We start from the raw sequence: 18,198 nt of genomic DNA, 5'->3' as shown, positions 1-18,198 counted from the left end.
GAAGAAGCAGTGCTGGAGAGCGAACTTTTCCCATCTGGACAGATGGTAATGGGAGCCTAAGGTTAGTACAGAGGTGGGGGAGAAATCTGCAAGCTGCACTTGAAACCAACTTGGGGAACCATGAAGGCCAAGAGACTGGGCGTTAAGGACAATAGGCTGGCAGGAGGGAGCAGAAGGATGCTGAGATTTTATTCATGCAAAATTTATGCAAATTGTAGCCAGCTTTACAAAGCTGATTGTGGAAACAAAGAATGGAATCACATGGGTGAGCTCCGACAGATTGCTGGGCTAGCTCATACCCAAGGCAATTGCGGCCTGAAGGAAGACAGCAGCCAAGGCAAAGATAGAGAAGGAGGTTCTGTTACTCCCCTAAAAGCTGCAGCCATTAACTGTACTGCTGATTAAGGAGGCAGGCTAGGTGTGTAGGCTGCGGGATGAGTTCAGTGTCTTTGCTACACCCAGGGCTATCTGTGTGAACTTTCATGCAGCAAGCACCAAAAAGAGGACTGGAGCCCTAAAGAGATTCTAAGCAGGAAGTGAAGATTGAAGCATCATGGATGTGGATGAGATCGTCAAGCAAGGGAGTGCAGAATGCAAGAAAATTAGATTAGGGGAAGAACACTGAAGAAGGCCTGCAATTAGGAATAAGAAGAGGGGGCTGGGAATTTAGCTCAGCGGCACAGCGCCTGCCTGGCAAGCACAAGGTCATGAGTTCGATTCCCAGTACCAGAAAGAAAAAAACAAACAAACAAACAAAAAAAAGGAATAAGAAGAGAAGAAGGATATAGAGCCTTCAAGAGAAAGACAGAAGCAAGAGTGTAGAAGCCAGTCAAGCAGGTGATCAAGAAGGCAAGGGTATTATCAGATGCTACACAAAGGCTGGGCAGAGAATTGCTGAGGAACAGCTTTGGGGTATCAGTAGGAACCCCAGGGAGATGGTTCCTTGGAAGACGTTGTAGGCTGAACAAGGCTCCCAAAGATTCAGATATAACTGACTTTTGGCTCTGGCGGTCAGTGGATTATCTTGGAGAATTTGGATGTGTCCTAATAACAGCCACCAGGGTCTTGATAGAAAGGAGGCAGAGGGAAAGGTGACACAGAGCAGAGGAGGGGAGTGCAGACCTCAGGAGAGAGAGAAAGATCTGAAGATGCTACGCTCCGGGCTTCTAAGATGGAGGAAGAGGCCATGATCCCAGGAAGGCACTTGGCCACTAGGGGCTGGAAAAAGGAAGGAATGCTGTACAGGGGGCCAGAAAAGAAAGGAAATAGACTTTGCCTTAGCATCTTCTGAAGGAACATGGTCGTCCTGACGCCTTGGTTTCAGCTCAGTGAACATATTCTGGAATTCCAGCCTCAAGCACATAAGAGAACAGATTTTAAGATATTCAAACTGTGGTGATTTGTTATAGTGGCCTTAGGAAACTCATTCATTAGGGAAGGTGAAAACAATTTGTAAATGCTTGGAAAGTGAGTAAAATAGGAAGTGAGGGTGGGTTATACACAAGGGAATCTCCAGAGGCAGGCTAGGTGAGTAGGGCTGCGGGATGAGTTCAGTGTCCTTGGTACACCCAGGGCTACCCATGTGAACTTTCATGCAGCAAGCGCCAAAAAGTGAACTGGAGCCCTAAAGAGGATCTAAGCAGGAGACAAAGACTGAAGCATCATGGATGTGTTAGGATTGCATTCTGAGGTCTAAGTACTTCAACACTTAGATTTCATGATCAGCCGTGCCTCAGAAGTGATTTGTGATTAAGACAACTGTTTAAATCACCATGGTCAGTATTAAAATGCATAGTAATATGACTTCTAAAAGGGAGACACGATTAAGACTCCAAAACTTGGGCCATCATCTAGGAAAATTCTGCCCGCACAATTTGCAAACTTACTAAGTCGGAAGAGATTCTCTTCAGCCTAACCCTACTCAATGGTTTCCAACAAATCCTAACAAGTTCTTTCTCAGGTAAAATGCTCATTTGCTCATATTAAAATGATAATGGTGTTATTGGGCCAGGTTGTAAGTGGTTTTATATGTCAAGAAATGGATGTGTGAAATGCTCTGTGATACTTACAACTCATTGTTCCAAAGCTGTTCAAAGACCAAAACACCTTAGTAAGCTGAGAGCATTCTCAAAGCTACACATATGCAGAAGGGTTTCCTTTTCTCTGAATGATCAGGTCAGGGTGGGGATGGGGTACTGCAGCCTTCTGAAGAGCCTCTGCCCAGAGACATTTTGGATTTGTGTCTTTCCCCATAGAAAATGCTTGGGAATTGAGAAATTAAAGGGATAACATAGTCTGCACTTGTTTGTATACAGAGGTGCCCCTCTTAGCTCTTCCTGCAGAGAAAATAGGTAAAGTTAAAAACCCATAGTGAGAAATAGGAAGCTCATGACATGGGTAGTTTGCCTTCTAAGTTCATTACGGAGCTGAGGAAGGGAGCCAGGCTGCAGGATCGAGACACTGAACCGTAGATGGGTGTTGGAGACCGAGCTATGCGGATGGATGTTGCTGACCGCAGGGATCTGAAGACAAGGTAACACCACAGCTCAGGCAGCCGAGGACATGGGCTCTCACTCTAATTCTTAAGACCACAGCTGCGGCCATTGGGCTCCTGCTGTAAATGCCAACCTGAGAGATAGGAAAGTTCTCTTAACTGGCAAAATGTACTGCTTGGAGAAGTCTTTGATCTAAACTTCCCAAGGTCCTAAACTTCCCTAGTGCCTGCCTTCCCTCAGTATCCTTTTTTTTCTGAAACCCAATAAATACAAGTTCTCCAGAGAACTCACAGTCTTAGCTTCCAGTGAGTTTTGACCTTCCTGGACCCTACAAACCATAATTGTATTTGTCTTTATTTAATCCTTTTCCATACACTTGTCCCTAAAATCTAAGACCTGGTCAGCTCCTGATAGATGAGCTAAAAAAGCAAAAGGACCAAGAGGCCTAAGTGACCCTACAGAAAGACCTTCCAGACCTTATTTGCCTTGAACTGTCAATGCCAGCCACTTAGTTCAAATCAGTTATATAAATTAACTGAAGGACATTTGCATCAGACCTTCCTATGTGATCTATCATCTCTTCCTCACCTCCATTCCCCCCAATTTGGCTTTTATTTTATGCATGGATTGACACAACAACCATTTATTGAGCATCTTCCACTTGCGTCACCCTGTGCAGGACTTGGACTAGAATAAGTACACTGGAGAAGTCCCTGGCTTCAGGAAGCCAACAGGCCAGCAGTGGAAGCAAACAATAAACAAATAAAAGTAGCCTCACATAAATAGACCTTCAAACTGAGAAAACCAGAAGACAATGTGAGGGAGATAGAATGCAGTGTTGGGAGCTCAGAGAAGATAAAGAAATAGGAAGGAGTTAGTGAGCTGAGGAAAAAGGGAAGAGGTTTCCCAACTCAATAAGGGCAGCCTGTGTGAAGGGCTGGGGAGCAGGAAGGGGCTGGCATGTTCAAGGCCTAAAGATGAGGATCAGGGCCAGAACACAGTTGGCCAGGACAGGAGTGTGGGTGTCACGAGGTAATGCTCAGGGCCACCTAGAACCCTCAAGGGGTCTTCATTCTCAGAGGGTTGCTATTTCCCATCAACTGTTTGTGCTGGCTGCTGGCCTGGTGCAAACAGAAGCCCACACTCCACCATGTACCATGATGCCATGCAACTGAGTGAGGCGAGGATATAGAATGGGAAGCCCGGGGAACTGTGCGGCCTGTGAGGAGAGAATAAGTTCAATTGTTGATAGGTCAATGTGAGAGGTCAATGAGACATCCATGTGGAAAGGTTAAATTGGTCTTTGGACTTGAAGCTCAGAAAAAAAGACTAGGCTACACTGGTCAATCTGAGCACCATGGCAACAAACAGACAAGAGAAAATAACTCTAATTTAAACAATAAAGCAATGTATAGAAAAACTGTGGACAACTCAAAGAATTGCCAAGATGTTTGAGGGGACAGACTCAGAAAATAAACAGAAACCACAGCGTACTGGTCTGCCGAGAACACAGCAAAAACATACTATGGAAACCCTCTGGTGTGGTCATGACAACCCACTGCTGGCCCAGACACTGAACGTGGTCACGAGTACCACTGGCTGCCCCTGGAAGATGGACTTGGACGCTGCTTTTTCACACCCTAATGCACTTCCACGCTCCCTGCTTCTTCGATCTGCTAACCTATGATTTCAATCCCCGCACAGGGCCCTATTGGTTAAGCCCATATTCCAACTGCCAATAGAGAAGACGGAGTCAAGTATCAGGAATATGTACCCTGAGTACAGGGGAAAAGGGCCTACAGGAACAACTGAGAGCATCTGGGGAGCAAGTGAGAAAGGAAACGAAAGGGACAGGACAGAATGGGAAGACATCAGAAGAGAAGAGAAGACTTAGGGGTTAGGAGGCCTGCAGGGGGAGGCCTAGACCCAAGGCTTGGGAAGCTCCAGGATGAGTTTGCCCAAATGAAAACTATTACCACCTAGTCCATGATAATACACTCAATCCCAACTCTACATAATGTTTAAATTTGAAAATTAGTCAGGTGTCCTTTGTTGGAGCACATACCTGGTTTTAAGAGATGAGTCTGTAAGTGAATCCTGAGAATCCCAGTATAAATCTGGCATTTTCCATGCGACTTTGCCAACTCCAAAGCCAACTCTAATTAGATGTGTTCATAGGGCTGTTAAACTAGTCAACCGTCACAACAAAAAGAAAAAGACCTGATAGAAATTCATACGAAAATGAATTGAAATACCATATGTATTGTCTGCTTATTCTTCTTGAGTGTACTTCACTAACCTGTGACTCTGAGTAATTATCTGCAGATCTTTAACAGCAGTGAGAATTTAATCAAAGATGAAGAAAAAGATACGCTACATCTTTTGTGGTAGGAATAAAATGGAGTCTTACACACTATGGGAAAAAATGACTTGGACATTATGGTGATAATTACCAGGCAACAAAGGTATGTGTGGGCTGGGGCTGGGGGAGGTGGAGCACCCTCCTGCTAAGTACACGTTTTGCAGAAATAATACTTTCACCATTAGAAATATATCCTAGTTAAATTGCTGCCTTTAGCACACATTACCTGCATGTCTTAGTCCATTTGGTGCTGTACGGCAGAATACAGTGACTGGGTAATTTATAATGAACAGTTATAATGAACAGAAATCATTGGCTCACAGCTCTGGAGGTTGTTGAGCCCATGATCCAGAGGTGATATGGTTTGTGTCTAGATGTCCCCCCAAAGCCTCATGCAGTCATGGGGTGGATTTCTAGAGTCTGTGACTGATCCATGGTCCAATGCTGGGATTCTGGGTGTGAGTGCTACACCCGCCCTGGGGCAGGCAGCCTGCATACAATATAAGGGAGGGAAAGAGGCTTGTACTCTTCTGCTCCTCCCTTTTTGCTCTTGCTGTTTTGCAGTCTTCCAGTGCCATGAACTGTTGCCCTCTGCCACGTGCCACTCTGCCTTGACACTAGCTGAGTATAGACTGAAACCTCCACAAACTGTGAGCTAAATACACCTTCCCTTCATTAATTCTGGGTATCGGATATTTTATCTCAGCAATGAGAGAAAAGTAACCAAGACAAGAGGCCAACCCCGGGTCGGCCGGCCGAGGGCCTTCTTGTTTCATCCTCATGCGCCAGCAAGTGAAAGGACGAGACAGGGCGTGGGACCTCAGTGCTCTCATTAGGCCCTGCCCATGTCCAGAATTAAGTTCCCAACCTATGAATTCCAGGGGACACCAGGGAGAGACCATTTTGCCTCTGTTTGGCTCGTCCATTCAGAGCCATATACTGTGGTTCAAAAATGGGTTTCTCCAAAAGTGTCCAGAACAGACATTAACATTCCTTTCTACGACAGTGCGACCTTTACATTACCTGTAGCCTTGGCCCTTGCCCTGTGGCTAGGATGACATACATCACCAGCTTGAGCTGTCCCGGAGGAGGTGGAAGCACACCTGCTACGACCCTCCCTAGAATTCCCTCCCCGTGTCTTCCCACCTGAGCTATATGTAGGCTCTAAAAAGCCTGCAGCTCTCTGCCTTCCCCAGATGCTCTATTCCTCTCTCAGAAATTTGCCCACGGTTCCTCTCCACAGTGCACTCTGATCTGAATAAACTCTGGTCTTTCCTACATTCCTTGACTGCTGGTAAATTCTCTCACCAACCACGTCCCTAGACCTCCACTGCCATCTCAAGCTGTGTATCTCATGTCACCCATCAGTTCTTACCAGTTCTTACCAGACGGCTTTCAGGAAAGGAGCAAGCCTGGCCCCACCCATGCACTTTCTCTCTGCCTTTGTTCAAGTTCTTTCAGTTTGCTCCTACAAGGGACCAGCCATGACATATGGCCATGTCCCAAGCTCCTCAGAGGCCAAACAAATGCAGCCACATGATCTTTGACTTTGAGCCTTCAAAACTACAAGCTAAGGGGCTGGGGATTTAGCTCAGCAGCAAAGTGCCTGTCTGGCAAGCGCAAGGTCATGAGTTCTGTTCCTGGTACTGGAGAAAAACCAAAAAAAAAAAAAAAAAAGAGTAAAAACTATAAGCTAAATAATCGTTTACTGTGTAGTCAGCTGTCTCAGGCATGTGCTTGTAGTAATGAAGAATGGAGATAAGAAGTTGAAAATGTGGAGCTGGGGATGTAACTCAGTGGCATAAGCGCCTGCTTGGCAAGTACAAGGTCATGAGTTCAATCCCCAGTACCGCAAAAAATAAATAAATAAATAAATAAATAAAGTTGAAAATGAAACAGTAGAAATTAACTGCATAACAGACAGAGTAGCATAAAAGAAAAAAATTTATACAGTTTCACATGTCAGTGAGACAACTGCAACATGCTTTATGTCATGTCTTCCAGGGAAAGAAGAGTATGGAATGAAAATATGTTTGTGAAATTTTCCTAAATTTGTCTGGAGACTGAAACTCGCAGATAAAAGAGAGAAGCCACAAACAAGATAAATCCAAAGAACGGTTGCCCTGTATACCAGAACCGCATAAGAAAAAAACTTCTTGAAGGCAGCCAGGGAAAAACAGCACATGGATGCTACAGGAGTAAAGATCCAAATCTCTGCATATTTCCTTGTTAGTCACTTTTCTGTGGCTGAGACAAAGCATACGACCTATACAGTTTACAGGAGGAAAGGTTTATTCCGGCTTGTGGTTTCAGGGATGTCAGTCCATGGCTGGCTCCAAAGCGGAAACAGCAAGGTGAGAGGGTCTAGTAGAGGAAAGCTGCTTACCTTATGGCAGCCAGGAAACAGTGTGAGAGGGAAAAAGCCAGAGAGGAAGGGGCTGGGGACAAACATACTTTTGAAAGCGTGGCCCCAACCCCACTCATCGCTTTAGGCCCCACTTCCTGCTAAACCCAGCGAGTTATAAACTCACGATCTAATCTCCTCTCTAGGCATCTCTTAATCCAAACAAGGCAACAGTCAGGATTAACCATCACAGTTTCTCATTGTACATCGTGGAGGTCAGAAGGAAGTGGCATCATGTTTTTACAGCACTGAGTGACTGTAAATATAGAACTCTATGTTCGAGTTTCATTTCCTTTTGTTATTACCACTTAATAATTTTAGAAAATATTGGGTTTCAATGCATATAACCCATTTTATTCATATCCATCCCCCAATATCCTGCCCTTGCACCCCCTCCCCCTGCCCGTATCCCTTTCCCCTTAATAATAGTCTCCTACTTTCATGTCATGTTGTTTAGATTCCCCACATTAGAGAAACCATGCATTATTTTTCTTTCTGAGTCTGGCTTGTTTTGCTCAACGTGATAGCCTCCAGATCCAGCCATTTTCCTACAAATAATAAAATTTCATTCTTCCTTTTGGCTGAATACTATTCCATTGTGTTTATATAGCACATTTTCTTCATTCATCTATTGATAGGCACTGACATTGTTTGCATATCTTGGCTATTATAAATCATGCCACAATATATACAGGTATTCATGTGTCCCTATAAGTATACTGACTCTAATCCTTTTGGGTGTTTACCAAGGAGTGATATAGCTGGATCAAATGGTAGCTCTATTTTTAGTTTTTTAAGGAATTCCATACTGATTTCCACAGTGATTGTACTAATTTACATTGCCACCAGCAGTTGTAGAAATGTTCTTTTCCCCCCACACCTTTGCCAGCATTTATTGTTTTTTATATTCTTGATGAACAGCCATTCTAACTTGGTGAGACAGGATCTCACTGTAGTTTTGATTGCATTTCCCTAATGGTAATAATAGTCTTCAGACATGGAGGAGAAATAGAAACATTCTCAGAAGAAGGAACACTAAGAAATTGTTAGCCAGCAGGTCTTCTCTAAAACACCTGCTGAAGCAACCTACCTGACAGGTGAGAAATAACACTAGCAGGAAACTTGGAGCAATAAGGAAAAAAGAGCAGTGACAAAAATGGTACATATCTTGATGAAAATAGCCATGATCTTCTCAAATTCTTTAAAACTTGTTTAACTATGGAAAGCAAAACTGTAATTTCAATTGAAGGGGTTGTATAAGTATCATATGTAAGACAACTATAACATAAAGTGATGGGTAAAAAAAACCCTGAAAGATAGTAAGATTTTACATTCCAATTGAAGTGGTAAAATATTAACTTATAGCTTTTGTTTTGTTTTGTTTTGAGACAGGGTCTTGCCATGTAGCACAGGCTGGCCTTGGATTCACTATGTAGTCCAGGCTTGGCTCAAACTCATGGCTATCCTCCTGCCTCAGCCTCCCAAGTGCTGGGGTTACAAGTGTGTGCCACCATGCCTGGCTCTGATTTAATTATAGTGTGAAAGTTATTTAGGCATTTTGTAATCTCTAGTGCTAACACTTTAAAATTACATAAAATCATGTAATAAAAAATCATTTTAAAAATAATAATAGCTAAATTAAAATAAAATACTAAACAAGTTTCAACAAAACCCAAAGAATTCCAGGAAGAAGGAAAGGGGGAACAACAATGAAAAAACCCCAAAGGAACAAGCAGAAAACAAACAAGAAAATTGTAGTTTTATACCAAGTATACTAATGAATGCATTAAACGTAAATGTTCTAACCATACTAGTTAAAAGATATTGGTTATCTGAATAAAATTTTTAAATAACAATCTACACTCTCTGAAATAAATTCACTTCAACTATAATTTCATAGGTATGTTGCAAACACTAATCAACAGAAAAGGAATGTCTGCATTGATATCAAACAAAGTAGACTTAAGAAGACAGAAAATTATCAGGGATAAGACATTATATTCCTTATTACTAAAATGACCAACTCACAAGAAGGTATAGTAATCTTAGGCATATATCCATTTAACATTAGAGTTTCAAAAATACACCAAAAAAACTGACAGAATTGAAAGGAGATACACACAAATCTATAATTATATTAAAGAATTTGACTCTTTTCCCTCAGTAAAACTAGAACTAGTAAACAGATACTTAGAAAAGATATAGAAGAGTTAGATAATGCCACCCACCAAATGGCTGTAATAGACACTAATAAAACTTTCAAACAATAATAACACATTGTTTTCAAGAATACATAAAACTTTTACAATGGTATGCTATGTCCTGGGTGATAAAACAAATCTGAGAATATTTTAACAATTGAAACAATAGTATAATCTCAGACAGTAATAAAATTAATCTGAGAATCAGTAACAGAAAGATAACAAGAAAAAGCTACAGACATTTAGTAATTCAGCAGCATTTATAAATGGTCAAGCATCAAAAGGACAATATAATTCATATTATACTGAATGGCTGTGGGGAAAGAAGTTGCATAATAAAACTAATAGAATGTATAAAATATCCTTTAGAGGGAAATTTATAGCAGTACATGTTTATAAAAGAAAAAAGTCTCAAATCAATAACCTAAATTTGTATCACAAGAACAGTAAAAAGCCAAATAAAGCCAAAATAAGTGGAAGAAAATATTTAAAAACAGCATAAATCAATGATATTGAAGACAGAAAAGCAATAGAGAAAATCATGGAAACCAAATGCATGTTCTTTTAAGAGTTCAACAAAAGACTGACAAACCTTTTGCAAGAAAAGAAGTGATAACAATAGAAAATACAAACTGCAAATGTCATAAATAAAATGAAGCCAGTCCGGGAGAAGAGAAGGAGGACCAAAACTCAGGAGGAGCTGAGTGTAGAGGTTAAACATAGCTGAGCACTTACCTGAAACCAAAGCCAATGCAGCTCTCCAACTGGCACGCTGGGACACAACTCCAGAAGAAAGTCTTACTACAAAAGCCACCCTGTAAAAATGATAGCGGCAGCAGGTCCACTAGAGGCTCAAATACCAGCACAGGAAGACAAGCAGCATGAAAACCAAGGAACCATTAGAGGGAAACACAGGTACAATGCCTCAGGATATTGGTCTAAGCAAAGAGTTTTTTTTATATAACCCAAGAAGTAGAGGAAACATAACCAAAGTTTGAAAAGTGGGATTATCAAACCAAAACCTTTTCTACAGCAAATAACAACAAAGTAAAGAGATGACCTTCACAATGGGAAAATATTTAGAAACTATTTATCTGATGGGGGATTAATTTCTAGAATATACAAGTACAGCAAACAAATAAATAATCATCCAACAAACACAGAAAAGAAAAAAAAATCAAGTACTCTGATTTTAAAATGGGCCACTGACCTGAATAGACATTCCTCAAAACAGATAAACAAATGTCCAGCAAGTGTATGAAAAGCTGTTCAACATCATTAATCTTCAGGGAAATCCAAATCAAAACCACAATGAATAGCACCTCATTCCAATTAAAACAGCTATTATCAAAAAAATAAGCAAAGTTAGTGCAGAGAAAACGGTGAGTTCAGCCACTGTTGGTGGCTGCTATTATGGAAAATAGCATGATGGTGCCTTTAAAAACTGGGAAGAGAACTGACAGATGATCCCACAACCCCACTATTTGGTATATATCCAAAGGAACTGAAATCAGTATGCTAAAGAAGCACCTTCACTTGCATGTTTACTGCAGAACCAAACATAATAGCCAAGATATCAAATTAAACTGAGGGTTCATCAATGAATTCATGAACAAGGAAAATGTGGCATATGTACACAGTGGAACATCCTTCAGCCACAAAAACAGAATGAACTTCTGTTATTTGCAGAAAAATGGATAGAACTCAAAGACCCTATGTTAAGTGCAAGAAGTCAGATGTGGAAAAATCAAAACTGCATATTCTCACCTACCTATGGAAGCTAAAGAAAGTTTATGTTAAAAAAATAAAGACTGGAATAGTGTTTATCAGAGCCAGAAAGGTGAGCAGGGAGGACAGAGAATAGTTAACAGGCAGGGATATGATTAGTTCCACAGGAGGAATAACTCTAGCGTTCTCTAGCCTAGCAGGAGAACTGTGTGTATTGGTCAGCTTTCCTTGCTGAGCTAAAATACCCAGCCCCTGTAACTTAAAGGTGCAGAGGTTTAATTTGGCTCAGAGTTTGCAGTCCATGGTCAGCTGGCTTCAAGGCAGAAAAAACATCATGGTGGGAAAGGAAGAGGAGCACAGAGGAACAGCACCAGCAAGAGACTCTCCAAAGGTGTGTCCCCAGGACTCCGTTCAACCGGGTCCCGCCTCCTGACAGCAGGTTCTTGATTCGCTGAGGAGTATGGCATATGCATAAGCCAGCCACCTCTCAGGAGTCAATTAATTAAATATTCCAAATAGCTAGCACAGAGAATTTTGAATATTCCCAACATAAAGAAATGATAAATGTCTGAAGTGACAGATAAACCAATAACTCTGACCTGATTATTATATATTGTGTGCATGCCCTGAAATACCACACTGGCCCACATAAACATGTCAGTTTCAAACAAAATATTTGTAAAAAGAAATTAAAATAAAGACTATGAACACGGAATTCACAAATATAGTTTTCTCTTCCACTGTGGAATGAACATGACGCCAATTCTGTCTTTCCATGAACTTATGTTCCACCTTCTAAGATAAGGGCAGGAACGCAAATGATAACAATGATGATTTCCTGGATGGATGATTACAGGTGCAAATGGAATTTACTCATCTATATTCTTCATGTCAGAAACTTTTCCCGGGACTTTGGCATTTTCAATCAAGCTATTCATTGGCCAAAGTTCGCTTCTGCAGCTATAACAACACTGGCTACTTCAGACCTTCACAAAGACATGGCAGAAGTTATGGTATGATTTAAACTATTATACAAATTTTTCTTTCTCTAAAATTTTCATCCCATTGACTTACCCAACTAATTTACTAAATTTCTAGCACTGGAATGCTTTACTTTTTAAAAATATTCTATCCATAATTCTCCAATTAAAATGCAAATATGGTAGGGGAATGGGGAAAAAAAAGAAAGTTATATCATGTACAGGTACTAATTCTCTGTGATGAATGTGATCATTATGTATATCTAAAATGTACCAATAAAATTTGATTTTTAAAAAGGTGTAAAATCAAAGAAAAAATGAATATGTTAGTGACATTTGTATCTAATATTCAATTGATTTTTTTTTGGGGGGGGGGGACCAGGAATTGAACTCAGGACCTTGTGCTTGCCAGGCAGGTGCGGTGCCACTGAGCTATATTCCCAGCCCCTTAATATTCTAATATATCCTCAAAAGTGACCTATGAGATACCTCTAGCTCTCATGTGATAGGGAAAAAAATGATCACAAAACTGGAATACAGGCAAGATATAATCATGGAGGTGGTTAGCATTAAATCTTGACCATCAGGAGAGAACAATTCTGCTAACCCTCACCCTAGAAGCAACAGGAAACTTTAAGGGAAATGACTGTGTTCTCTTCAAGTTCACAAAACCATGAGGGTTATAATGAACGAACCCAACTGTACACCCTATGAATTATCAATGCAAATATCAACAATAAAAAACAACTAAAGATTAAAAAGGCCCTGTGGACACAGACTACAGGAAGGGAAGAAGGCACAAATAGATTGAGATGTTTTGCAATAAAAACGCTAAAAGGGCAAACGGTAGAAAAGGGCAAACACAACTAATGAAATCAATTTGTCTGTAAGGAAAGTATCTAATTAAATGATAGAAAGAGGGCCATGCAGCCAAAGAAAATACCAAAGAAGGATAAAAATCTTTGAAAATAGTCAAAAAGGGAAAATCCACAATGTGCAGAGATTTGCAAAAGCTGGTACAAACAATAAGGGAAAGACACGCATTTTCAAAAGGTGAAAAAAAAAACACCAAGGTAGGAATGGAACCAGCACTTGGTGCAGATGGTAAAATGCTAACAGATGCAAAAGGAAGGCAAAACACTCCATATTTTAAACACTCCATATTTTTTCTAAAATTCTTAAATCTATTTCTTTCAATTAAACGGAAAAGGGGGTGGGAAATCTGAAAGGATGGAAGCCAAGGTAGGTAAGGAATTAAGTCAGAGAGTTTATTTGGTTTAAAGGATCTTCTGCTTGAGTTCAAATGAAATATATTCCAATATACTAAAAAGAATGCAGGTTTGACTGAGCATCATGAAAAATGGAAGTGAAAAAAGTTTGCAAAGCTTTTACCATTTTCAAAATGAGGGGGAGAAAATAAATTGTAGATACAATATGGAGAGATAGCAATTAATTTTCCAAAAACTTAAATTATTTTTGTTGTTGTTTGTTTGTTTGTTTGTTTTTGAGACAGGGTCTCACTATATAGTTCAAGCTGGTCTAAGCCAGACACATAAGTGAAGTTTATTTTTTTTTTTTTTTTTTTTTTTTTTTTTTTCTCCGGTACAGGGAACCGAACTCACGACCTTGCGCTTGCCAGGCAGGTGCTTTTGCCGCTGAGCTAAATCCCCAGCCCATAAGTGAAGTTTAAAATGAAAGTTTTAACCAAAAGGACTCTGTAAAAATTTACTCAATCATAGATCACAAAACAAGTGATTTCTTTGGTTTGTGTAAAGATATGAAAGGCTTTCCTCAGAATTCTGCATAAATGTTCATTTCCAATCATTTAATTCTCAATTCAAATGCTACTTCCTCATAAGCATTTTCACGGACCACACAGTCTAAAGAGCTGCTAATCACTCCGTGTCAAGGTGGGAGGCACTTTGAAATCATTTCAGTACAAACTTCTGGGCCACCAACACAGTAGGCACTAATGTGCAGATGTCCCTGGAGTTGATATTAATGTATCCTAAGAAGACATAATTTTTTGGCAATCATTTGATCCACTGGCTTTTAGGGAGCCCATTAAAGTCCTGAAATCATGACTCCATGAATGGCTGCTAAGTAGCAACATCCACTCCCCCCATGGTTTGTGCAGTTATTGGTTTTGTTTCTGGAATCAGACGCATACACTTATATTCAGCCATATTCAGTTAAGATGTCATCTAATCGATAAAGATGTAAAGCCCGTGATTTGGCCCAGTGATGTCTGTAGTTACATTTAAAAAATAATCTACTAGCACAATGAGGGAGAGAAAGAAGAGCGCGCTGCAGTGATCAGTGTGCCTACGGGCTGAACAGAAGGTTTGGGCCCATGTCCAGTAAATCATGAGTCAATAATGAGATATGGCAAGGAAATTTAAAACTGCAATCTTAGAGAATGCATTAACCCACTCATAATATCAAAATGAGAGTAACAGTCATGTTGGAGAATCACCCATGTGTTCATTTCTGACAACAAAAATCTTAAAAGGAAGAAATAAGAATTTCAGTTGTTAAATCCCTGTATCACGTGAGGCAACGTGTCAGGAAACTAGAAAGAAGGCTCAGGATTCATGGCATCGTACTGTATGAAGAAAAGCTTCTACCTAAAAATGGAATTGGGCTAAGCCTAGGTGCAAGTATATTTCTAGCTCCGGAAAGGTCCGGAGTTGTAAACCAAACTTCACAGCTCTGTGGAGCAATCATAAAGCAAATCATTAAGTCTTTCTGCGCTTAATTCTCCATTCAATAAATACATGAACTGAGCACCAGGGATGCACTGAATAATTCACACATGCTGTCTGCCCTCCTGGAGATTATAGTCATGTAGCAGAGCCAGACTTTAAATGAGTTAATCAGTAATTTAAAACATCCTTCAAGTTATAATGGCTGCCTGTCCAATAAAGGAAACCCAATAAAGCTGAGTGCGCCACTTCTTCAGAAAGTAAAATCAGAATTAATTATTTAATTACTGCCATCTTGAAATATAATGGACTGTATTACAAAGGCAGTGAGTTTTCTATCACTTATGTGTTCAATCAGAAGTTTAATAATCACAGACCAATAATAATGTAGTGAAGAGTTGTACATTTGGTGAAAAACTAGACCAAACCTTTTGCAGCGTTTTCAGCTATAGTCCCCTTACTCTGCTACGATTTCTATATTCCTCTTAATATGTAAACAACCGCATGTTGTACTTAGCACCACAAAACCAATGAAAAAAATAAAATGCACTACTTTAAAAATACGTTGGAGTGAGGTAGTATTCAATTTGGTCAATTGGCCAAGTACTTATTTACTATATTTATCCTTATATTGTCATTTAAAAATCTGGTTAGACTCTAAGAATATTTATTGATAAATTCAGCATGACAAGGGAAGGAATTGTAAATTCAGTTATTCTTTCGTTAGCTCGCTCAGAAAAACTCCTTCATCCATGCATTTATTCATTCAGAGTGACCATGAGCATAGTGCTACATACAACAGGAGGACCATAATAATGACTCTCAACTCCGCTTGCCCTTGAGTAGCTTCATCTATAACATTTTCAGCTTCTAGGGGTAAAGATTTTGAGCCTTTACATTTTATCTTTTAATTTGAAAATCTGATTTAGAAAGGTAATAACTATGTAAAACACGACCATCATCAAACAGAGAGGACATCTCTCCAGTTACAAGTAGTTTAAAGGAAATATAAGCACAGAAGAATTAGAAATTAAATTCCCGTGGCAGAGAGAACCCATCTAAATCCAGATAATGGTATATTCTGTAAAACTAATAATCTTGTTTCTCCAACAATTTAATAGCATGAAAAAGAGGATGGCTGGTCATTACAATCACAAAAGATTTTAGTTCCCAAAGAATAAACTTTAAATCCTAATTAGAATAATTGAATGATAAAATCTAAAAGTTCAGCTATAAAATGACTTACAGAAAATAATTGGGGAGATTTGATTTACAGGCTGAAAATTACATAAGGTGAAGGACTCACTATTCATTTTTCTAGTTACAGTAAGGCACCATAGTCATTTAAGGAAAAAGAAATTAGCAGTTGGCGGTGCATACTAAAGATTTTACAGAAGAAATGTCATGTCAGGAATTTGCTTTAAGGTACTCTCTAAAAACTCCCCCAAAAAACAAATAGTGAACGGATAGGTGAAAGAAGAGCTACGAAATTGTTATAACGGCCCTGTGGGAATTTGTGGCTCAGGTTTGGAGTGTGTTTGCAAAATGCCACAATAAAAAATGTTCTTTAAAATACGCCTTCTTTGCAGAAATTAATACATTTTTTAAAAAACATATTTCACTTTTAGTTTGGGGGAGCTCACAGAATGCTGCACCCTTTTCAGGGTAAGACATATTGACATAGTGAGAAAGACGAAACACTGAAGGATAATCTCAAGGGAGAGCACTGTGGGTAAAGAGAGAAGAAATCACCATGGAGATGAGACAAGGTTCAGCTCTTTGAAATCATCAGAAGCAGGACCCAGGTTCCCCCAAAAGCAGAGAAATGGCAAGCAAGCCTGTCCTGTGACCTGTGCAGATTTAACTTCTACACTTGCAAAGGGTTGGAAGGAGGGAAGGCTACAGAACACAATAAAATTCAGCAGGAAAAGGAAATGTGTGAGGTGCAAGGCTAAAAGAGAGGAACTTCAGTCAGCAGACCCTGTTCCTCCCTCAGGCATTGCATTTGGAAGCTCTCGGCTCAAGCACATCCTGGTTACAAAACCAGAATCGCTACAAATGATATTCCTGAATAGTTCTGGGGTGTGTGTGTGTGTGTGTGTGTGTGTGTGTGTGTGTATCTCTTAAATTCCAAAATACTTGCTTATAAAGAAATTCTTTTTAAATCTTATAGAAAAGAAGTATTTTTATAAAAACCAATGTTTACTATCTATTTTAATGTATTACCTACTGTTTATCTTCATGGTAGGATATATTTCATGTTGCTTCACAGCTGGTTTTAAGGACAAGCATGGTAGTGTTTACCTGTCTGAATCTCTCATGTGGTCTGCAGCCCTCCCCTAAGAGCAATCCTTCACTTAACTTATTCACCTTTGAATCCCAAGTTCTTAGCATAGTACCTGGCTAGTGGGTACACAATAAATATTTGTTGAATTAAAAAATAAATTAGGTCGGGCATGGTGCTGCTTGCTTGTAATCCCAGCTGTTGGGAGGCTGAGGCAGGAGAATCATCCTAAGCTTGAGGCCAGCCTGGGCTATACAGTGAGTCAGGCCAGCCTGAATTACATAGTGAGACCTTGTCTCAAAAAAAAGGTAAAATAAAATAAAAATAGAAAATAAAAAATAAATAACGTTTACTTCTAGGAATGGTAGGCTGGTTAATATAAACTAACCCTTCTGCTAAGGACAACTAGAAAACTAAGACACTTTTTTATTTAAAAAAAAAATCTGTCTGGAGGCATTTGACAGCAAGAAGACCGTGAGGAAGTACAGCATGAAGATCTCCGGGGGGCATGCATAGCAAGCGCATGGTTACCTCTATGTGTCAACTTGTTGAGGCTAAGGGAAGCGCAGATGGATGGTATAGCCATTTCTGGACGTGTCTGTGAGGGTGTGTCAGGAGAACAGCACCGGAATCAACAGGCTGAGGAACAAAGACTGCCCTCATCAGCGTGGCAGGATCACCCCACCTGCTGAAGACAAACTCAGGCGCGAACTCAGAGGAAGTGTGGATTCTGTCCCCCTTGAGCTGAGGCAGCAGCTCCTCCTGCCCTTGGGTCTTGCTGTTTCCGGTTCTTGAGCTTTCCGGTCCTCTCCAGTCTTGCATCACCTCCAGTGCCCCTGCTCGGGTCTTCAGACTCGGAGCAGGACTCACACCAGCAACTTTCCTGAGTCTCAGGCTCAGTTATACCCCTACACCGCCTGGGTCTGCAACTTGTAGCTGGAGCTTACGGGACTCCTCTGCCTCCATGATTGCATGGGCCAGGTCCCATAGTACATCTCCTGAGCTATATTACACACACACACACACACACACACACACA

This window comes from Chinchilla lanigera, unplaced genomic scaffold (genome assembly GCF_000276665.1).
Source record: "Chinchilla lanigera isolate Chin_1 unplaced genomic scaffold, ChiLan1.0 scaffold00001, whole genome shotgun sequence".
Lineage (NCBI taxonomy): Eukaryota > Metazoa > Chordata > Mammalia > Rodentia > Chinchillidae > Chinchilla > Chinchilla lanigera.
Note: the sequence above shows the minus strand (reverse complement) of the source record.